We start from the raw sequence: 23,465 nt of genomic DNA, 5'->3' as shown, positions 1-23,465 counted from the left end.
GGGAAAAAAGCATGGAGAAATAAGCCACATGTATTCTTCTTTGATCAAATATCATGGTTATAAATAATAGAAATTGTGGTTTACTTAGACAGTTGTCTAAATGGTATAGAGTTACTATGTTACTCTAAAGCAAACAAACATATATCTTTGTTTTCTTTGTGGTTTCTTTGTAAGATGTGTTTTTAAAAGTTTTATATTTTAATGATATGGCTTTCATTACCATTGGTGACATGTAATTGGTGGCTTATGAACATGAAAAGAAGATTAATTATCTAGGAGAAACTTTGAAAATGGCTGGAGAATGTTTCAGTAATATGTGGGTATCCTTTCTAAAAGAAACTTTCCCTGGATCTAGTCATGGAAGGAGTGAGGTAGAAATCCACTTAGAGCCCATTAAAAAGAAATTGGATAATGGAATTGGAAGAGATATGTAAAAGTTAACTTTTCCAAATTATCTTATTCTAAATTCTGAATAAGTTGGCTTTATTTGCCTACACACTGATTAGGTTTACTGTAACACTTGATTACTGGGGTCTCTTGCATTTTTGTGTTCTTTCTCTCATTTCCTGATAATTGCATATTATATTACTTATTAACATTAACACCAAAGGGTAAGGATTATAACAGAGAAGAAACTTACAGCAAGATGGGAGTCTGATGGTTAATTTCAGCTTGACTTCCCTCATTTCTAAAATGGAAATGATAATATTCTCACTTCATAGGATTGTCCCAAGGATTAAAAGGGATAATTTGTGTGAAGTGCTCAACATAGCACCTGGTACATAGTAAGATCAACAAATATGAATTGTAAACTATTTTATATGAATTTGTTTTGTTAATTGAGAGGAAGGGGGAGGTCACATTATTGGCTGATATGAGGCTTAGATTTTATCTGTTTCCATCAGTCTCTCTTGAATTAATTGGTCAGAAATATCATCATCAATATACCCATGGACCAACCCTAAGTAATCATGCTTCTGAACTTCCTGACCTAAATTCATGAATATTTAAGGTTAGTGAGTTCAGTGCCATCTCCCCTGTTGCAGCAGCCTTGTATAACAAAAACCTGCAGGTGAGGGACACTGTTTTGGTGTCATTGTGTCAGGCAGGATGGAGCTGCAACTAATAGAAAATAGGAATAACAATGGCTTATGGAATGAAAACATTTATAATATCACATAATAAGTCTGATGATTAATTTTTTATACCCAAAGGGCCAGGGACTTTACTGTCACCACTCTGCTGTCCTCATCATACTGATTTTCATTCACAGGCTTGTATCCTCCTGCTTGCAAGATGGCTGCCACAGCTCCAGGCACCATGCCCTCATATCACTACATCAAGAAGGAGGAAGAAGAATTTCTCCTTACAGATCTCTTTCCACTGGAGAGAAAATTCTTTTGTAGACGTCTCCCAGGAGACTTCCCTGTCTTTGCTTGAGTTCCCCAAAATGCAGAGCCTGAGTCAAAATTTTAGATCTTGAAAGGTGTAGCAAGGGAAGCAATGAAGAACCCAAATGAGGTAACAAGGATGAACAGAATTAACAATAATGGTGAACTCTGTCTGATGGTGACCCTGGTCTTCTAGTGTAGTATATAAGGTGCTCTCTCTCTCTCTCTGTGTGTGTGTATACACTCAGGATTGTGTGTGAATTCATTTATCCATTTCACACATTCATTCATAAACTCAGGATACATTGGGCATCTACTATTCTGGGTGCTGGAAATTCATAATGTGACATGGCTCTTGCTGCAAGAACCCCATGTGCTGTCTGCCCTCCCTGTTCCTCTCTCCCTTCCTCATCTATTTAGCTCAGACCCCTGCCTCATTCTCTCACCCACCTTTTTGGCGACACAGAGTTCTCAAGCCTCTTGCCTTTCAGCTGGCCTGGAGATCTTGGCTCAATTTACTTTGCTTTCTGCCTTTCTGCACCCTTGCTGGCCTGGGGTGCTGGTTGCTGCTGAATAAAGTCATGTAGACCTTGGAATTGGTGTCTCTGCCAATGTGTCATTTCATCTCATCTGACCCCTTATTGCAGCCTGGCTGCCTACTTACTCAGCTCAAACCCTTCTGTCTCCATTCCATTCAGTGACTATTTTAAACATTTGCTTGTTTTCTGTAGACCCCCAGTCCATTTTTTTCCCTCTCTCTGGCTTGCTTTCCATTTTAGAGAGATGTATACTTCCTAAACTTCTTTTTGGTCCCTCTCTGGCAAACTTATCTGCTCTTTTACTGAACCCTGTTTTGGTACTATGCCATTTACTTCAATAAGAAGCAACTTGAGACAGCCTAAACTTGATCTGATACTGTCTATGGAGATGGTGTGGGTACCACTGTTCATTATATCACATGCTTAGTGAGGGACAGTGGGAGAAAGTTCTCACAAGTCTCAGAACCAGGAGTTGCTGTGATTTTTTTGAGCAACTATTTCATATATGTTATATGAAATATGTGTCTATTTCATATATATTTCTACCTATATTTAGCTTCCTTCCTTCCTTCCTTCTTTATTTTCTCTCTTCTCTTCTCTTCTCTTCTTTTCTTTGTCTCACTCTGTCACCCAGGCTGGAGTCCAGTGGCACCATCATGGATCACTGCAGCCTAGACCTCCCTGGCTCAAGTGATCCTCCCATCTCAGCCTCCCAAGTAGCTGGGATTACAGGGGTGCATGTCACCATACCTGGAAAATTTTTGTATTTTTTGTAGAGATGGGGTTTCCCCATGTTGCCCAGGCTGGCCTCAAACTCATGAGTTCAAGTGACCCATCTGCCTCAGCCTCCCAACGTGCTGGGATTATAGGCATGAGCCACTATCCCTGGCCTATTTACTCTAATTTATATCTCTTTATGGATATTTAAGTCTTTACCAGAACTTTCCTTTGGATGAAAGGAACCTCAGAGTTAAATCTGTGCTTTACTACACAGCATAAGAGTGGGCGCCAACTGGGTATATAGCAAGACACACCAGAAAGGGAGTTGGCCACCTACTCAGGGCATTGTTGTAGTAAAAGGATCTGTGGGCTGGGGGTCTTGCACCTACAATCTGCTCCTAGCTCTGTTCCTTGCTGGTTGTGTATTCTGGAGCAACTTGCATTGACTTTCTTGGTTAGTAATACAATAACATGCCTCTTCATATCTCCTACCATTCCTTCTCATTCATTGCAAAATCAGTAGATATTTTTAATGAAAGTTCTTATAAATTCTGGATAATGTCGGGGCTCACGTCACATGAATACCAGAAGCCCTTTGAAGAAGACAATTAGAAAGAAGCAAGAAAGTTATGCTCAAGTGTTCTCTTTTCTGTGTTGGAAACCAAAGGCTTGCTTTGCTACATGTTGTATGCAGCCTCCAGCATTGAGGGCTGGGGGAAGGGGGCCAACATATACCAGTTTAGGTGTATCTAAGGTTGAGAAAAGCAGCATTTTCAAGGCATGTGAAATATCCACCCTAAAATGTCTCAGTATAGTAAGTGAGGCCTCAACAGATAATTAAAAAGAAAGAGTCATATAGGGAAGGAGTCACAATGTAACAATATGATTGAACCTCTTTCAGGAATGACATACTAGATGTCAGTCTGTGTTTTTGCAGCAGGTGAAATAGGATATTGCATCGTGGTTCAAAGGGTAGGCAAGACCTCAGATGCTTTTCAGTGAATGTCTCCTTGTCCTCTATTCTCTAGTAAATCATCCTAATGCAAGAGATGTGCCCAGAGCAACTTGTTAGTCAAACTATTTGTTTAACACTTTAGAGTGTCTGGCTGGTGATGTTTTCGGTAATTTACAGCCTTGCTCATTGTGCTGACAAAATATTGTCTCCTGCGCTGAATTGCTGCCTTTATTCACACTGCCTGAATATGAGTTAAATGACCTTTAATTTCTGTGGAGGAATATTTTACTTTGTAGATGCTTTGTATTTTGATATCAATTTGGAAAAACTGCTCTCTGTGAAATGTATTTTGAATTATTATTGTTTCTATCTCCTTTTCCCTTTCAAGAAAGAGTTGTATTTATCTCTTTTTCTCAGAGCTCAGGCTTTCCCAGGAGGAAAGGTGCTGAGGCAGCTCCCAATCTAAGAGTGGTATTTAACTCAAAATACATCCCAAGTCAAGGATTGTGTTCCAAGATCTCAGGAGGCCAGTTACTCCATGAGAAAGAGTTCCCTAGGCTTGAGGAGTTCCTTTGGAGTCAGAGATTTTAGTGGTTATGGTTCATTGTCTATCCAGGATCCATTTTCTCTACTTCTCACTTCCACAGACAATTTTGATTTTCTTCAGGCATCCTCCCACCCCTTCCTCATGCAACGACTTGAAGCTGCGGAGGCTGACACCAGCCTTCTCTACAGGTGGGTCCCGGTTCATGTGAACCAATCATGGAATTCCCTCCTGCTTGTCAGTGATTGGTTCAGAGGTGGGCGCATGAACTAAAGGGGACCAATCAGACTGAAAGGAATGACTTGGGAGAGCGTTGCTCTTTCTCAGTGGACGTGGAGGAGAAAGTACCTTGTTCCAGTTGCTGCTGCAGCCATCTTGTGACCATGAGGGCAGCCTCCATGTGAGGACAAAGCTGATATGCTAAAGAGGGAGGAACAGAGAGAATCTCAGTGAGAAAGAGACCAAGCTTTGCTCTTTCCTTGAGCCTATTCTACCGCTGAAATTTTGCTACGTGAAATAACAAATTTCCTAATTTTGAAACCTGTATGAGTCAGGCTTTCTCTTGCTTCAACAACATATTCAGCATATGTCCGCTATGTGCCAGGCACTGGCGTAGATACTAGGTATGCAGCAGGGAACAATGTGGTCAGAGTATTTACCTTCCTGAAGCTGGCTTTCTGGTAGCAGAGAAAACAACACACAGATAAATCTATACTATAGCCCCAGGGAATAAAGCAGGGTAAGGGGATAGGGAGTGTTGCCGGGGGTCCTGTGTGTGAGAGGCATGCTATTTGAGGCAATGTGGTAAGAGAAGTGAATAAAGTGAGAGAGTGAGCCGGTAAAACATCTGAGGAAAGAACTTTCCTGGCAGGGGAAACAAATTCAGAAGTCCGAAGGCAGGAATGTGCTTGGTGCATTTTCGGAAAAACCAGGAGGCTGATAGAGCTGAGTCGGGTGGAGACTGGTGATAAGAGGGCGGCAGTGGTGGGAACGTAAGAGTCCCTGGAGGCCAGGATAGGGACTAGGAATTGTCTGTTTAATTACTGGAGAAAGTTGAGAATGGGTTATTGTTTGTAGCACAAAGCATCTTAATGAGCGCAGAAGTAAAGTAACTTGGGCTGAAGATAGAATCTGAGAAGACCACTCTCTAATAGCAGGGCCTGCTTTGAGCCTTTGAATGGTCATTGTGCCCATTTAGTCTCCAAGGGACTCATCAGACCAAGCATCTGTTGCTGAGTTTTTATAGTTTTGAATAATCAAAATTCAGTATAACTATACACACATACATATATGTATGTATATACATATGATATTGAGAAAGTACCCATTTTTTCCTTTTGGACTAAGAAATTAAGTATTGTTTTAAGTCAAAAATAAATGTTGCATCTATTTTATCATATGCTTTTGCAGCCTCTGTTGAGATGACATCATGTGTTTTTCCTCCTTTGGTCTATTAATATGGAGAATTATATGAACAGATTTCCTGTTACTGAATCATCCTTGGATTTCTGGAATAAGCCCAACTTGGTCATGGTATATTATTTGTTTAATATGTTGCTGAACTCAACTTGCTGATATTTTCTTTAGCATTTTTACATCGGTACTTATAAGAGAAATGATATAGGTTTCTTTTCTGATGTTCTCTTAATTTATTTTTGTTGTTGCATTAGTGTCTTTGTAAAAAGAATTGGGATGTTTTCCTCGCTGGGATTGTTTAAATAGTGTCATGATTTTCTTTCCTTGAAGGTTTGAAATAATTAAGTTTTAATGGCTAACACAATCCACTCACCTTAAAAAATTAATTATAATTTATGACTTTCCAGTTATGTCCATAGGCTTGCATAATTGTTAAACAGGTGTAGCTCTAGCATTTATTATGTGTAGTTCTGTATTCTGATTTTCCTCCTTAACCTAATGTCAGATGTTTTTCCACATGCTGTAGTCTTTTTAATGGATAGGTATTTTTCCATTGTGTAGATAGAGCATACTTTAATATTTTCCTATCCTTGTGTGAGTAGGATGTTTCCTATCCTTGTGTGAGTAGGATGTTACTATTTTTATAAAATAATGCTGTAGTAAATATATTTTGCATGTGTTGTATCCTCATTTAAATTCTTTTCCTTTAAGATAAATTGCCAGGAATGGGAAGGTAGAAAACTTTCTATGACCTTTAACACATATGGGCAAATTATTTTCCATAAGATTTGTGTCAATTTGCATGGGCTGTAGAATTTGGGTACATTATTTGCATAACATCATTGTCGGTATTGGGTGTTATTTTAATATATTTTTCTGTTATTAGGTATAAAATGGCACCATAAACATCTTCTAGTCCCCAGTCTCAAGGGTGGGGAAAGGAAGAGGAGAACTTTCCTTTAAATGCTGCCCATCCCGTTGAGACTTGGGAGTTGATTTTGTCACTGTCATTTCCCAGGTGTAGAAAGAGTTAGGCCTGAGCTCTGAATGGGTTCCCAGTCCCAACTATTGGCTGCGTTGTACTAACTAAAGCTAAGTCCCAGAACTCAGACGTTGTCACCTTTTTTGTTTTGCTCTTTAGTTAATGTTGATTAAGTTCTTATAATAGACTAAGCACAGTGCCTTAACTGTATTTGCTTCCAGTTTGTTACCAAGCAAGACACAATGGCTGGGAACATGAGATTCTATAGGCGGATGGTGCAAGAGCCTGCCCTTTTAAAGATGAAAGAGCTACCTTGTAAAGATAAAATGCTTTCCATCTTTACTTCCTCACTGACTCTCTTGATTTTGTGACTATGTACACAGATCACTGTCTTCTGAGTATTTAGGTAGCTAGCTTAGGGAGGGGAGAGAAATCTTGGCTCTTCAACACTGTGCTTGTGGTTCTTGCCTAGTTAATTTGTAAAAAGCAAAACACGACTTGCCACCTTAGCAGAGAAGACAGTCTTATTTTTGTGAAATCAAAGTACTTTGTAACCATGACGAATTTCCAATGTTAATAAACTGTCCCCAGGGAGAGGTTCTGATTGCAAAAGCCTCCCATAGAATAATCGAGCTCTCTTTTTCTCAAGCTGGGATGCTCACACCGGTGGCGTCTCCAGCCAGGAGGCTGATCTCACCCGCCTTGCCAGGGACTCGGAGGAGGAGTAATTGGAGAGCAGAAGTCAGTCAAGACCATTTCTATGGTTTTTAGTTTTAAAAGTGAACTGGGACATTCAGAAATATAAAATACTCTTCATAGTGAGGAAAGGAAGCAAATGGAAGAGTCTGGAAACCAGATTTGTGCTCTGAAGTGAGGAAAGTGAAAGAGGGTACAGAGAGGGGGAAGGAGTGGGTTCTTAGATAAAAGTTGGTTTTGAGTGACACGCTAAAAACTGGTAATTTTTTGAAACTGAAGCATGTCAGAGTTGCTATTTCTCTCCCTCAAGTATATGAATATACCATTGTTTAATAAATATTTATTGAACATGTAGACATTCTTAGTTGTGTATTTGATCCTGGGAGTACTAAATCAAGATTTTGTCCCTAGCTTTAAGTTAATTGTGTTTAATGTGAAAAAAAAAATTACATGAACTTAAAAATGGTGATTGTTAGGTCAAGGCGCTGTGGGATCCCTGAGGAGATAAACACTTGGGTCTAAATTAGTAGGTATTAAGTTACAGGGCTCTGTATTCGACTTTTTGCCCCTTTTCTTTACTCCACATAATTCCTGGAAGATCTTGTTCATCCCAAACCATTTCTACCACCCCAGTGTGCAAACAAAACAGTTGTTTTCTTTCTTGCCCCAACCTCTTTTTGGAGTGCAGACCTACTTTTCTACCTGTGAGTAATCTCTACTGTACTGTCTGGCAAATCTTTCAAAGTCAACAGAGTGCACTCACCTGCTCCCAAACCTCTTCCCCGAAACTCCCCTACTGGCCAATAGTACAACTGTCTATCCCATCAGCAAAGCCAGACAAGCCACTGGAGATGTGTCCTCCTCCATCATCCTTTATAACTAGATTCTGTCAAGTGTCAACCTCCCAGATAGATTTTGATTGCTCTTTCTCCTCATTTTTTTTTTTTTTTTTTTTTGAGACAGGGTCTCGCTGCGTTGCCCAGGCTGTAGTGCAGTGGCATGGTCATGACTCACTACAGCCTCAAACTCCTGGGCTCAAGCATTCCTCTCACCTCTGCCTCAGCTTCCCAAGTAGCTGGGACTACAGGCATGTGCCACCATAGCTGACTAATTTTTGTATATTTTGTAGAGATAGGGTCTCACTATGTTGCCCAGGCTGGTCTTGAACTCCTGGGCTCATGCAGTCCACCTGCCTCAGCCTCCCAAAGTGCTGGGATTATAGGCCTGAGTCACAGTGTCTGGTCTCTCTCCTCTTATCCACAGTTCCATCGTCTTCTCAGGATTTCTCCCCTCATTAACTCAGTGGTCTCATGTCTGGTCACTGAGTCTCAATCTCACCTTCTGATTCCTATCACATACAAACTTTAGTTTTCAGGATTGGAAGGATTTGTTTAAAATTCCTATCTGAAGGGCAGGTGCAGTGGCTCATGCCTGTAATCCCAGCACTTTGGGAGGCTGAGGCACGTGGATCATGAGGTCAGGAGTTCAAGACCAGCCTGGCCAACGTAGTGAAACCCCGTCTCTACTAAAAATAAAAAAATTAGCCAGACATGATGGCAGGCACCTGTAATCCCAGCTATTCGGGAGGCTGAGGCAGGAGAATCGCTTGAACCCAGGAGGCAGAGGTTGCAGTGAGCCGAGATCACGCCATTGCACTCCAGCCTGGGCGACAGTGCGAGACTCTGTCTCCAAATAAATAAATAAATACATACATACATACATACATACATACATAAAACTCCTATCTGATCATTTCACTCCTCTGAGTAAGATCCTTAATGTCTTCCCAGCAGAACCGGACCCTGCTCACCTCTGATGTGCGCTTCGTCTCCTATTACTTCTCCCTGTGCCCAAATGACTTTCAGTTCCTGAACTTTCTGGGTTACCCCTTACTTCTGAGCCTTTAAACGTGCAGAATGCCCTTTTCTTTCTCTTGGCGTATTTACTTCCCAGCTCTTCACATGCTCAGAGGATGTTTCATCCCTGAAAGCTTTCTCTGCCCCCTCCAGGCTTGTTTAAGTGCCCTTCTAACCCGTAGCTCCCTACACAAATCTCTATCATGGCATTTATAATTGTTGTAATTGTTGGCTTATTTTTCAGCTGTTTCTTTAGACGAAGAGCTCCTGAATGATAGGGACTTTTAGTATGTTTTACACCTCTATCCCAGAACCTGGAATGGTGCTCGACAGATGACTATAGGATGAATGTTGCTGAAAGAGGCGATTAAATCCTTACTCAATGAATATGGTCAAGAATCTAGGACCTAGCAAATTATATTCTAATAGATCTTATAGAAATGACAACAAAACTATTTTTGTGAACTTTCAGAAGCGTGGAGGGCAGCAGTAGTGCCAAGAGATCAATGAATGTTGCCCAAATTAAAAAAAAAATCAGAAGATGAGTTGTTGAAATTACAAAGGTAACCCTGAAAGGTATATATTACTTAGGAAGGCAATATTCATTGGCAGTCAACATGAGCTCTCCAAAACGTCATGTCAAACTAAAAAAAAAAAAAGAATTTTTTTTTTTTTTGAGACAGAGTTTTGCCCTGTCACCCAGACTGGAGTGCAGTGGTGTGATCACAGTTCACTGTGGCCTCAACCTCCCAGGCGCAAGTGATCCTCCCATCTCAGCCTTCCTAGTAGGCTGGGACCACAGGCATGCACTACCTAATTTTTTAATCTTTTGTAGAGATAAGGTCTCACTATGTTGCTTAGGCTGGTCTTAAACTCCTGGGCTGAAGTGATGCTCCCACCTTGGCCTCCCAAAGGGCTGAGATTACAGGTATTAGCCACTGTGCTGGGCCAAAAAATTTTTTTTGAGACGTTTATGAAGCCATTAGATAAGAAGGATATAGTGCCTCTTGATTTCAGAAAAATGTATAAAATATCTTATACTTTTTTTGGCACAATGGAGGAGAGGGCCAACGTACATGGGGTCACTACTGATACTCCAGGGGCTCTGTCTGTGGCACTGATACAGTTTGGATTTGTGACCCCACCCAAATCTCATGTCGAATTGTAATCCCCTCTGTTGGAAGTTGGACCTGGTGGGAGGTGATTGGATCATGGGGGTGGATTTTCCCCCAGGTGCTATTCTTTTTTTTTTTGAGACACAGTTTCACTCTTGTCACCCAGGCTGGAGTGCAATGGCGCCATCTCGGCTCACCGCAACCTCCTCCTCCCAGGTTCAAGCAATTCTCCTGCCTCAGCCTCCCAAGTAGCTGGGATTACAGGCATGTGCCACCATGCCCAGCTAATTTTGTATTTTTAGTAGAGATGAGGTTTCTCCATGTTGGTCAGGCTGATCTCGAACTCCCGACCTCAGGTGATCTGCCCACCTTGGCCTCCCAAAGTGCTGGGATTACAGGTGTGAGCCACCACGTCCAGCCCCCAGGTGCTATTCTTGTGATAGAGTTCTCATGAGATCTGGTTGTTTAAAAGTGTGAGACACTTCCCTCCTCTCTCTCTTCCTCCTGCTCCAGCCATGTAAGATGTGCCTGCTTCCCCTTCACCTTCTACCGTGATTGTAAGTTTCCTAAGGCCTCCCCAGCCATGCTTCCTGTACAGCCTGTGGAACCATGAGCCAATTAAACCTCTTCTCTTTATGAATTACCCAGACTTAGGTATTTCTTTATATCAGTATGAGAACAGACAAATTCAGGCCAGATCTATTGTGACCAGCCCTTTCCCTTTTCCCCTTGAAATTCTTCAGGAAGAGGGGGCCATTGGCAAGTTTTTTTGTTTTTTTTTTTTTTTTTAGTTGGATGAAGGAGAAAATATTCTGCTTGGGGTTCAAAAAAGGTGTTATATATGTGCACATTTGCTTTGTTTCCTTTTTCTCTCCTTGACCATCTGAGGACATGATAAGGGCCTAGGTGAGAACTTTGGGTAGAATAAAGGAAAAGATTATAAAAACTTATTTATTTACTTATTTTTACATTTTTTATTTCCATAGGTTATAGGGGATCAGGTGGTATTTGGTTACATAAGTTCTTTAGTGGTGATTTGTGAGATTTTGGTGCACCCATTACCCAAGCGTATACACTGCACCCAGTTTGTAGTCTTTTATCCCTCACTCCCTTCCCATCCTTTCTCCCTAAGTTCCTAAAGTCCATTGCGTCATTCTTATGCCCTTGTGTCCTCATAGCTTAGCTCCCACTTATGAGTGAGAATATACGATATTTGGTTTTCCATTCCTGAGTTACTTCACTTAGAAGAATAGTCTCCAATCTCATCCTGGTTGCTAGGAATGCCATTAATTCATTCCTTTTTATGTCTGAGTAGTAGTTCATCTTATATATATACCACAGTTTATCCACTTGTTGACTGACGTGCATTTGGGTTCGTTTCACATTTTTGCAATTGCGAATTGTACTGCTATAAATATGTGTGTGCAAGCATATTTTTTGCATAATGACTTCTTTTCCTCTGGGTAGATACCCAGTAGTGGGATTGCTGGATCCAATGGTAGTTCTACTTTTAGTTCTTTAAGGAATCTCCACACTGTTTTCCATAGTGATTGTATTAGTTTACATTCCCACCAGCAGTGTAAAAGTGTTCCCTGTTCAATGCATCCATGCCAGCATCTGTTATTTTTTAATTTTTTGATTATGGCCATTCTTGCAGGAGTAAGGTGGTATTGCATTGTGGTTTTGATTTGCATTTCCCTGATCATTAGTGATGTTGAGCATTTTTTCATATGTTTGTTGGCCATTTGTATATCTTCTTTTGAGAATTGTTTATTCATGTCCTTAGCCCACTTTTTGATGGGATTGTTTGTTTTTTTCTTGCTAATTGGTTTGAGTTCATTATAGATTCTGAAGATTAGTCCTTTGTCAGATGTGTAGATTGTGAAGATTTTCTCCTACTCTGTGGGTTGTCTGTTTACTCTGCTGACTGTTCCTTTTGCCATGCAAAAGCTCTTTAGTTTAATTAAGTTCCAGCTATTAATCTGTGTTTTTACTGCATTTGCTTTTGGGCTCTTGGTCATGAAATCTTTGCCTAAGCCAATATCTAGAAGGGAGTTTCTGATGTTATCTTCCAGAATTTTTATAGTTTTAGGTCTTAGGTTTAGTTCCTATATCTACCTTGTGCTGATTTTTGTATAAGGTGAGAGATGAGGATCTGATTTCATTCTCGTACATGTGGCTTGCCAGTTATGCCAGCACCATTTGTTGAATAGGGTGTCCTTTCCCCACTTTATGTTTTTGTTTGCTTTGTCAAAGATCAGTTGGCTGTAAGTATTTGGGTTTATTTCTGGGTTCTCTATTCTATTCCATTGGTGTATGTACCTGTTTTTGTACCAGTACCATGCTGTTTTGGTGACTATGGCCTTATAGTATAGTTTGAAATCAGGTAATATGATGCCTCCAGATTTGTTCTTTTTGCTTAGTCTTCCTTCAGCTATGTGGGCTCTTTTTTGGTTCCATATGAATTTTAGGATGGTTTTTGCTAGTTCTGTGAAGAATGGTGGTGGCATTTTGATGGGAATTGCATTGAATTTGTAGATTGCTTTTGGCAGTATGGTCATTTTCATGATATTTATTCTACCCATCCATGAACATGGGATGTGTTTCCATTTGTTCGTGTCATCTATGATTTCTTTCAGCAGTGTTTTGTAGTTTTCCTTGTAGAGGTCTTTCATCTTTCACCTCCTTGGTTAGGTATATTCCTAAGTTTTTTTTTTGTTTTTTTTTTTTTTTTTGCAGCTATTGTAAAAGAGGTTGAGTTCTGATTTGATTCTCAGCTTGGTTGCTGTTGGTGTATAGGAGAGCTACTGATTTGTGTATGTTAATTTTGCATCTGGAAACTTTGCTGAATTCTCTTATCAGTTCTAGGAGCTTTTTGGAGGCATCTTTAGGGTTTTCTAAATATACAATCATATCAGCAAATAGCAACAGCTTGACTTCCTCTTTACCGATTTGGATGCCCTTTATTTCTTTATTTTGTCTGACTGCTCTGGCTAGGAATTCCAGTGCTGTGTTGAAGAGAAGTGGTAAGAGTGGGTATCCTTGTCTTGTTCCGGTTCTCAGAGGAAATGCTTTCAATTTTTCTCTATTCAATATTATGTTGGCTGTGGGTTTGTCATAGATTGCTTTCATTACATTGAGGTATGTCCCTTGTATGCCGATTTTGCTGAGAGTTTTAATTATAAAGGGATGCTGGATTTTGTTGAATGCTTTTTCCGCATCTATTGAGATAATCATGTGATTTTTGTTTTAATTATGTTTAAGGGGTGTATCACATTTATTGACTTGCATATTAAACCATCCCTACGTCCCTGGAATGAAGCCCACTTGATCATGATAAATTATGTTTTTGATACGTTGTTGGATTCAGTTAGCTAATATTTTGTTAGGGATTTTTGCATCTATGTTCATCAGGGATATTGGTTTATGGTTTTCTTTTTTGGTTATGTGCTTTCCTGGTTTTGGTATTAGGGTGATAGTGGCTTCATAGAATGATTTAGAGAGGATTCCCTCTTTCTCTATCTTGTGGAATAGTGTCAGTAGGATTGATACAAATTATTCTTTGAATGTCTGGTAGGATTTCGCCGTGAATCTGTCTGGCCTGGAATTTTTTTGTTGGCCATTTTTAAATTACCACTTCAATCTTGCTGCTTGTTATTGGTCTGTTCAGCGTATCTAATTCTTCCTGATTTAAGCCAGGAGGGTTGTGTCTTTCCAGGAATTTATCTGTCTTCTCTAGGTTATCTAGTTTTATGTGCATAAAGGTGTTCATAGTAGCCTTGAGTGATCTTTCGTATTTCTGTGGTGTCAGTTGTAGTATCTCCCATTTTGTTTCTAATTGAGCTTATATGGATTTTCTCTCTTCTCTTCTTGGTTAATCTTGTCTCTCAATTTTATTTATCTTTTCAAAGAACCAGCTTTTTAATTTATGTTTTGTATTTTTTTTTGTTTAAATTTCATTTATTTCTGTCTGATCTTGGTTATTTACTTTCTTCTGCTGGGTTTGGGTTTGGTTTGTTCTTTTTGCTCTAGTTCCTTGACGTGTGACCTTAGATTTTCTGTTTATGCCCTTTCAGACTTTTTGATGTAGGATTTAGGGCTTTGAACTTTCCTCTTAGCACTGCCTTTGCTGTATCTCAGAGTTTTGATAGGTTGTATCACTATTGTCATTCAGTTTGAATAATTTTTAAATTTCCATCTTGATTTCACCGTTCACTCATTGATCATTCAGGAGCAGGTTATTTAATTTCCATGGATTTGCATGGTTTTGAAGGTTCCTTTTGGAATTGATTTCCAGTTTTATTCCACTGAGGTCTGAGAGAGTGCTTGATATAATTTCAGTTTTCTTAAACTTATTGAGGCTTGTTTTGTGGTCTATTGTTTGCTCTATCTTGGAGAATGTTTCATGTACTGACGAATAGAATGTATATTCTGCAGTTGTTGGGTAGGATGTTCTGTAAATATCTGTTAAGTCAATTTGTTTTAGGTTTTAGTTTAAATCCATTGTTTCTTTGTTTACTTTCTGTCTTGATGGCCTGTCTAGTGCTGTCAGTGGAGTATTGAAGTCCCCCACTTTATCGTGTGCTCTCTCTCTCACTTCTTAGGCCTAGTAATAATTGTTTTATAAATTTGGGAGCTCCAGTGTTAGGTACATATATATTTAAGATTGTAATATTTTTCTGTTGGACTAGTCCTTCTTTTTTTTTTTTTTGAGACAGAGTCTTGCTCTGTTGCCCAGGCTGGACTGCAGTGGCATGATCTCGGCTCACTGCAAGCTCTGCTTCCCAGGTTCATGCCATTCTCCTGCCTCAGCCTCCCAAGTAGCTGGGACTACAGGCACCCACCACCACACCCGGCTAATTTTTTGTATTTTTTTTAGTAGAGACAGGGTTTCACCATGTTAGCCAGGATGGTCTCGATCTCCTGACCTCATGATCTGCCCACCTTGGCTCCCAAAGTTGGACTGGTCCTTTTATCATTATATAATGTCCCTCTTTGTCTCTTTTAAGTGCTGTTGCTTTAAAGTTTGTTTTATCTGATATAAGAATAGCTACTCCTGCTCACTTTTGGTGTCCATTTGCATGGAATGTATTTTTCCACCCCTTTACCTTAAGTTTATGTGAGTTCTTATGTGTTAGGTGAGTCTCTCAAAAGCCGCAGATAGTTGGTTGATGAATTGTTATCCATTCTGCCATTCTGCATCTTTTAAGTGGAGCATTTAGGCCATTTACATTCAATGTTAGTATAGAGATGTGAGGTACTATTCCATTCATCATGCTACTTGTTGCCTGTATACCTTTTTTTTCTTTAATTGTATTTTTGTTTTATAGGTCCTGTGTGATTTATACTTTAAAGAGGTTCTGTTTTGATGTGTTTCCAGGATTCGTTTCAAGATTTAGAGCTCCTTTTAGCAATTCTTGTAGTGCTGGCTTGGTAGTGGGGAATTCTCTCAGCATTTGTTTGTCTGAAAAAGACTCTATCTTTCCTTCATTTATGAAGCTTAATTTCACTGCATACAAGATTTTTGGCTGATAATTGTTTTGTTTTAAGGAGGCTGAAGATAGGGCCCCAATCCGTTCTAGCTTGTAGGGTTTCTGCTGAGAAATCTGCTGTTGATCTGATAGGTTTTCCTTTATAGGTTACCTGATGCTTTTGCCCCACAGCTCTTAACATTCTTTCCTTTGTTTTGACTTTAGATAAACTGATGAGTATGTGCATAGGTGATGATCTTTTTGCAATGAATTTCCCAGGTGTTCTTTGAGCTTCTTGTGTTTGGATGTCTAGGTCTCTAGCAAGGCTGGGGAAGTTTTCCTCAATTATTCTCCCAAATATGTTTTCCAAACTTTTAGATTTCTCTTCTTCCTCAGGAGTACCAGTTAGTCTTAGGTTTGGTCATTTAACATAATCCCAGACTTCTTGGAGGCTTTGTTCTTATTTTTGTATTCATTATTCTTTGTCTTTGTTGGATTGGGTTAATTCAAAAACCTTGTCTTTGAGCTCTGTGGTTCTTTCTTCTGCTTGTTCAATTCTATCGCTGAGACTTTCCAAAGCATTTTTTTTTGCATTTCTATAAGTGCGTCTATTGTTTCCTGAAGTTTTGATTGTTTTTTATTTATGCTATCTATTTCACTGAAGATTTCTCTCCTCATGTATCATTTTTTTTTTTAATTTCCTTAAATTGGGTGTCACTTTTCTCTGGTGCCTCCTTGATTAGCTTAATAACTGACCTTCTGAATTCTTTTTCAGATAAATCAGAGATTTTTTTTCTTGGTATGGATCAATTGCTGGTGAGCTAGTATGATTTTTTGGGGGTGTTAAAGAACTTTGTTTTGTCATGTTACCAGAGTTGGTTTTCTGGTTCCTTCTCATTTGGGTAGGCTCTGTCAGAGGGAAGGTCTAGGGCTGAAGGCTGTTGTTCAGATTCTTTCATCCTACAGGATGTTCCCTTGATGTAGTATTCTCCTAGTTTTCCTAGGGATGTGTCTTCCTGAGAGCCAAGCTGTAGTGATTGCTATCTCTCTTCTGGATCGAGCCACTAGCATGTCTACCAGGCTCTGGGTTGGTACTGTGGGTTGTCTGCACAGAGCCCTCTGATGTGAACCATCTGTGGGTCTCTCAGCTGTGGATATGAGCACCTGCTCTTGTGGAGGTGGCAGAGGGATGAAATGGACTCTGTGAGGGTCTTTAGTTTTGGTTGTTTAATGTACTATTTTTGTGCTGGTTGGCCTCCTGCCAGAAGGCGGTGCTTTCAAGAGAATATCAGCTGTGGTAGTATGGGGAGGATCAGGTGGTGGGCAGGGCCCTAAAACTCCCAAGAATTTATGCCCTTTGTCTTCAGCTACCAGAGTGGGTAGGGAAGGACCATCAGGTGGGGGCAGGGCTAGGCGTGTCTGAGCTCAAACTCTCGTTGGGTGGGTCTTGCTGAGGCTGGTGTGGTTCCCAGGTCAATGGAGTTATGTTCCCAGGAGGATTATGGCTACCTCTGCTGTGTCATGCAGGTTGTCAGGGAAGTTGGGGAAAGATGGCAGCCACAGGCCTCACCCAGCTCCTGTGCAATCCAAAAGGCCGATCTCACTCCCACCATGCCCCTTGCAACAGCACTGAGTCTGTTTCCAGGCAGTGGGTGAGCAGGGCTGAGAACTTGCCCCAGGCTACCCGCCTCCCAGCGCAAAAGCAAGTAGGGCTTTCGTCCTTCCCTGCCTGTGGAGTCTGTACCCCGGATTCAAGCCCACCCCTGAGTTCTGGCCAGGAGACTTCTCATTTGGTTGGAATTGCTACAAAGTTCAGCTGGAGGTTTCCTTCTCCCTGTGGCCTTTTCCCAGTGCCTCTGGCAGCCCTCCCCAAGTACTCCTGTGAGACAAGGCAGAAATTGCTTCTTAGAGGATCCAGAGAGCTCACTGGGCTTTTCCCGCTGCTTCCTCTACCCATGTATTTCGCTGGGCTCTCTAAATTGACTCAGCTCCAGGTAAGGTGAGAATCTTCTCCCATAATCTAGGCCTTCGGATTCCCCAATGAGGGTGTGTGTTTGGGGGTAGACGATCCCCCTTTCCCACTTCCACAGTTTGGACACTCACAGTATTTGGGATGTCTCTTGGGTCCTGCAGGAGCAATACACTTCCTTCAGAGGGCCTGTGGGTTCTCTCAGCTTTCCTGATATATTCCTGCAGTAGTTCTAGAGCAAAAGTTTATGACGCGAGACTCCACATGATGCTCTGTCTGAGTAGGAACTGCAATCTAGTCCTGCCTCCTGTCCGCCACGATCCTCCCTCTTCTCAAGATTATAAAAACTTCTATCTCCCTCTCTCATCTTTACTTAAAAACATGTCAAATCTTTTAGCACAAAAATATATTACATGGTTAAAAAGTCAAATACTATACCAAGAGTTACAATAAAAAATGGCATTCTCTTGCTCAACCTTCCCCTCTCCTCCAGGTACAGCTATCCTGGGGCAACCATTTTCAACTCTTTTTGGCTGTTTCTTTTGGAATTTACTTCTCCATTCCCAAGTAATATGCCTATACTGCTATTTATCGATTTATAAATGTTAGGCTTTATTTGTTGACTTCCTATTATGGAAGATGAACGAGCAGTATAAGCTAAGACCTGGTGATAGAATAGGTCACCAGCCCATTTCCCCTTTCCCCATCCTTCAAATGCAGTTACCCTGCTGCTCCAGTTTAGTTTTGCTGCTCTTTAGACCTACTATACAGCTATTATTTCTGGACTTCAACTGTTTTCTGCATTGGGTCCCTGATTCCTATATTAGATAGTTGCTTCTTCTTTTATATACTTCCTTGTTTACATTATGTGGTAGCTTCCTGAGAAAGGGTGTGTGGAGTATACAATTTTTGAGATCTCTCATGTCTGTATTTTTTTTTTATTCTACTCTCATTCTTGACTGAAGGTTTGGTTGGGTATAGAATTTGGAGATAAAAATCATTTTCATTAGAATTTGAAGGCATTGCTCCATAGAAATGTGAAGAAGCTATGGTGGGAACAATAATTGTGTGTGCACCAATTTATTTCATCTTCTTGGGTAGACAGGACAACTTTATTCCCTAGCCTTATTTGCAGTTAGGTCAGAGCCGTAAGACTTAGTTATGGCCAATGTAATGTGGGTGAAAATGATGTACCCACTTTCAGGTTTACACAATTCTCCAGGCTCCCTCTTTCCCTTCCATGGTGGTTTTGTGGGTAACATCTTGAAGATGGTGGCACTACAAGACAGGTCGTTGGTCTCTTAATGATTGCTTAATGAAATTGATGAAGGAGAGATCCATTTTAGTGCCTTGTCGTTCTGCTTGCCTTATAAAACTCATTCTCAAGGTAGCAGCAATTTTCCTAAAGTCTGGTAAGCCTGTTACATGGCTGTTTTCAATAACATGGCTGGGGCACATTCATAAATTCTTATTTTTATTAAACTGACACTGGCTTCAAAGTTCATTATTATTTACTATTTTTGATTCCCTAAGGCCAATGCGAGTTGATGTGAGTCAAATTTCTTCCTTTCATAACATTTTTTTAGGGTGCTTATGATTTGATTCACTGCGTGGAGGCATTTGAATGCACAGTCATTGGATCATAAACTGTCAGGGCTGGAAGGGCGTTAAAGATGCTTTCATCCAGCCCCCTTGCTTTTCAGATAAAGACATTGTGGCCCAAAGATGGGTAGTGGTTGATTTTCCTACAGTCAACAATGCTCCTGGCAGTAATTGTTAGTGTTCAGAGGTAATAAGTAATTGTGTTCCTTTCTTTGCTCTGAGCTTGGAACTAATAGAAAAATAAGATGCAAGAATCTGACAAGAGGAGATAAAAATATTGGCTTTCTCATTGAATGAAGTTAAATGAGAGAGTATAGCTTGATATGTAGTCAAATGACCTTTGCCCTGAATTGAAGCTACACATTTGACAGACACTGGTGGTTATCTACCCTACAGCTATTCCTTGCTTTTATCCCTTGCCAGCAGATCTGGTCTCCAACTATAGAGGCTGAAAATGCCTGATACTGTTATTCTCAGCCTTCCTTGATATCTAGATCATGTGATTAAGGAGGAAATCTGCAGGAAACTTCTGTAAGATTTTTCCTCTTTTGAAAGAGAGATGCTTGGAACAAGATACCTTCCTCTCTTGATTCCCTTCCTTTTTGCTTTAGCTGTTGCTGTTTAGGACACTAAGGCTGGAGGTGGGGAGGCATGTCAACACGCTGAGGATGGTAGAACAGGAAAAAGGAAAACATCTGGGTCCTTGACGACATTGTAGAGAAGCAACACCAATGGCAGATCTCCCTGACTCTGGGCTTCTTGTTACCTAAACTAAAGTAAGTTTATGCCCCCTCAGTGGCTTGCACCTGTAACTTGCAGCCAAAACCATCCTAACAGATAAATCTTCCTGAATTTTAAAACCTCCAAAATGTTGAGTCACCGTGTTTATTTTCCAATCTCATCACTCAGATAATAGACTCAGGGTGGGAGTGTGGAGTAGAGAGACAGAGGCCACATGTATCTTGTCCAGACTTTTCCGTCTTGCCTGCCACGGAGAAGTGAGAATGGAAGATAATCACCCTGACCTCAGCCAATCCTATCATAATATTGGGGGAAAAAAAAGATTACATGGGAGTCTAAAAATAAAAGGGTCTTTTAATTTTTTCAATTGAGAAATTAGATCCATAATTTTATGTGATGAATGGAGTTGAATTGAGTGTGTGTGTGCGTTTCAATAGTATTTCTAAAACTTCATGCTCTTGGCTTAGTCTGCTGAAGGCCTTATCTATCTTCAAGGCAGTTCAGAAAATAGAGCATTAATAAGTGTTAGGCATGCCTGAAATGTGTATCTTGTTTCCAGAGCCCCGGACATGAACAATGCAAAAAGCAAGAATCTAGTTACTACATCTTTGAGGCACAGTAATTTCATTATGAAGTTTCCTTCTTTACTTTTTCCCCTGAGGGGAGAGGATTATTAAAATTAGGTCATTGCCCATTGGGCTGTCAGAAGAGCCCAAACTCCTTTATCCCAAGAAAGCTACAGAATGGCAGAAGTGATGGAAGCAAATAGCTGGCTGTCAATCAAATCTAATTTCCATACTCTCCACATTTCTTTGATGAGATATTTCAAGCTGCAAAGAGGGAAAATGTTTTTTTTCTCCCTGAAGTAATTGAAGTTAGTGTCATAACACCCAGCCAAACAGAGCAAAATGCCAAGAAGCAGATGTGTACACTGACCATTCACAAGGAGGAATTGGTTTAAATTGGTGGTGGGGTGAAAGTGATCAGGTTTAATGTCCTGTGATGGGAAAGAAGATAATAGGGAAGTGGTGCTGACCCAGCTGCCTGAGCCTAATGCTTCCAGGACCACTTGTTGCCTGGGTAAGCTCACACCCCCATGTGTGTGTCCCACACTGCACCAACACAAAGCTCTTGGTGTTTCATGATGGCATCTGCACTGGCCCACTGAGTTCTCATTTAGATATGGGAAGGGAACTCTTTTTGGATTGACTATTTGCTGTTCTGGAAATATTTGCCAAACTTTAATGGAGACTGACAAAGATATGAGTCAGGAGAAAATGAGAATAAGTGGTATTTAGTGTTCTCCACAATCATTTAGTCAGTCGTTTCCTTAAGTGTTTATTGGCTACTGTGTGCAGGCATAGGGGACGTAAGAGTGGGCAGGAGAGTCATGGCGGGCATAGGTACTTGGAGCTAATGGTCTAATAGGGGCTAGAGACAAATGAACAATCACTGATGATGCAGTGTGAAAGGAACTGCTGTAGGGGAGGTACTTGATGAGAGCACATGGCCTGGGTGCCCACCTCAGACTTGGAGGATGAGGATCAGGGCGGGCTTCCAGAAGGAAGCAGCAGCTAAGCCAAGTGCTAGACGATGAGCAGAGGCAAAGCAGAGGCAGGAGTTGGGGAGATGGAAGGGTAAGTGTGAAGGCAGAGGAGAGCATCAGTAAGAGGTGTCTTCAAGGGCTCTGAATTAGGAAGGCTGGGTCAGTCACAAGGCATTTGGGAGATAGAACCACAGGATTGTGTGTGTGTGGTGGAGGTGGGATATCGGACAGGGAGGGATCTAGAACGAATCTCAGGTGGTATTGTTTACAGAGATGAAAAACAAGATGAATAGGATGGGAAAGAGCCTGGGGAGAAAGATAATGAACTTTGTTTGGGACATAATGAGGTTGAACTCTTTCTGTGACATCCAAATAAGGAGATCAAGTAGATAGTGAGGAAATCAATAAATAGTGTTAGATGTTTATGTGCTTAATATTCAGGCTGTTTCAGCTTTCTGTCCTGGGTCTAGTTTGTTTTCTATCCATGGCTTGTTAACCCAGAATCTTGAGTTTAAGGCTTATACATTACCCAGCTCTTAAGTCTCAAACTATATCTCTAATCTTTGGCCAGCATTTTGCAAAGGTGGGTCACTGACTCCAAGAGACACTCAGGACCCAGGAGCCACAGACAGAAATGGGTCTTACATTCGTTGTTAAAATGCTGCTGTTCAGTACACTCACAGTTGTGATGGCTTCAAGATCTTATGTTGTATTTTCCATCCCTCCAGCCTGGGTTGCATTTTTTTTCAATCTTATTTTTCATTATAAAAGTCCTCCATCTTCTTGATTATATTAGTTTTTCTTTTCTGGACCTGATTACCATTCTGGCTTCATTGTTCATGAAATGTCAGGGTCATCTCTGCGTAGGAGAAATTTCCATCTATAAATCACTCTGATGCCGGCTCTTAGTGTTGTTAAGGTAAGAAGCAGTGACTGAGTGAGGCAAACAGGCATATTTCTAAAGACTGAGACTTTCAAATTCAGTAATTTGGTTCAGCAGATCAGAAATCATGGTTCTGGGTAAATGAGCATTTTGATAAGTTCAGAGAAAACATTCTCTTTTATGGACTTACTGCTTTAAGCTTTGAAATTTCACATGCATCAGCTGCATGGGCTCAGCTGGTGAGGACTCAGATATTTCTATAAGTTTGATCTAATGATCCCCTCACTTTAGGCCAAGGTTTCTCACTGGAGCAGTATAACAAAGTGGCTAAAGCAGCCTGCTACAGTGCAAATCAGTCAGCCAGAGCCAAATTTGAATCCCAGCTCCATCGCTGCTTAGCTGGAAAGCCATGGTTAATTTGTTTAACTTGTCAGAAAGGGTAGGTAATAAAACAGTTCATAGGTTTGTGGTGGTTATTGTTGTAAGAATTAATAGATATGCTACTTGAACAGGGTCTAGAAGGAGCTCAAATAATTACTTCTTGCCACTGGAAGCGAGCTCAAATAATTACTTCTTGCCACTGGAAGCATCGGCACTGTCCAATATGGTAGCCACCACATGTAGCTCTTGAAATGTGGCATTTTGGATGAGATGTGTGGCCAATTATATGTGCTATCATTGCCAACCGGATTCTTTCACCAAGGCTGGAGGAGTGCAGTGGCATGATCACAGCTCACTGCAGCCACGACCTCCTGGGCTCAAGGCATCCTTCCACCTCAGCCTCTCAAGTAGCTGGGACTACAGGCATGAGCCACCAAGCCCAGCTCATTTTTGTATTTTTTTTTTGTAGAGATAGGTTTTTGCCATGTCGCCCAGGCTGGTCTCAAACTCCTGAGCCCAAGCGATCCTCCCGCCTTGGCCTCCCAAAGTGCTAGGATTACAGGTGTAAGCCACTGCACCCAGCCAATGCCAACCAGATTCCAAAGACTTAATATAAAAAAAAGGATGTCAAAAGAGTGTAAATTATTTCATCAATAAC

General features: G+C 40.8%; 1 protein-coding gene across 1 annotated transcript in view; it reads left to right on the top strand.

Moving 5' to 3' along the window:
- Positions 1-4,466: 4,466 nt before the first annotated feature.
- The window catches only part of GPHB5 (glycoprotein hormone subunit beta 5), a 32,964-nt gene continuing 13,965 nt past the window's right edge, over positions 4,467-23,465 (top strand). The window contains exon 1 of the mRNA XM_054449099.2: positions 4,467-4,549. The gene's annotated coding sequence lies outside the window, so the exon portion shown is untranslated. The remainder of the gene's footprint in view (positions 4,550-23,465) is intronic.

Source organism: Pongo pygmaeus, chromosome 15, assembly GCF_028885625.2.
Source record: "Pongo pygmaeus isolate AG05252 chromosome 15, NHGRI_mPonPyg2-v2.0_pri, whole genome shotgun sequence".
NCBI classification, from domain to species: domain Eukaryota; kingdom Metazoa; phylum Chordata; class Mammalia; order Primates; family Hominidae; genus Pongo; species Pongo pygmaeus.
The sequence above is the reverse complement of the archived record's forward strand: the minus strand, read 5'-3'. Positions and strand labels throughout refer to the sequence as shown.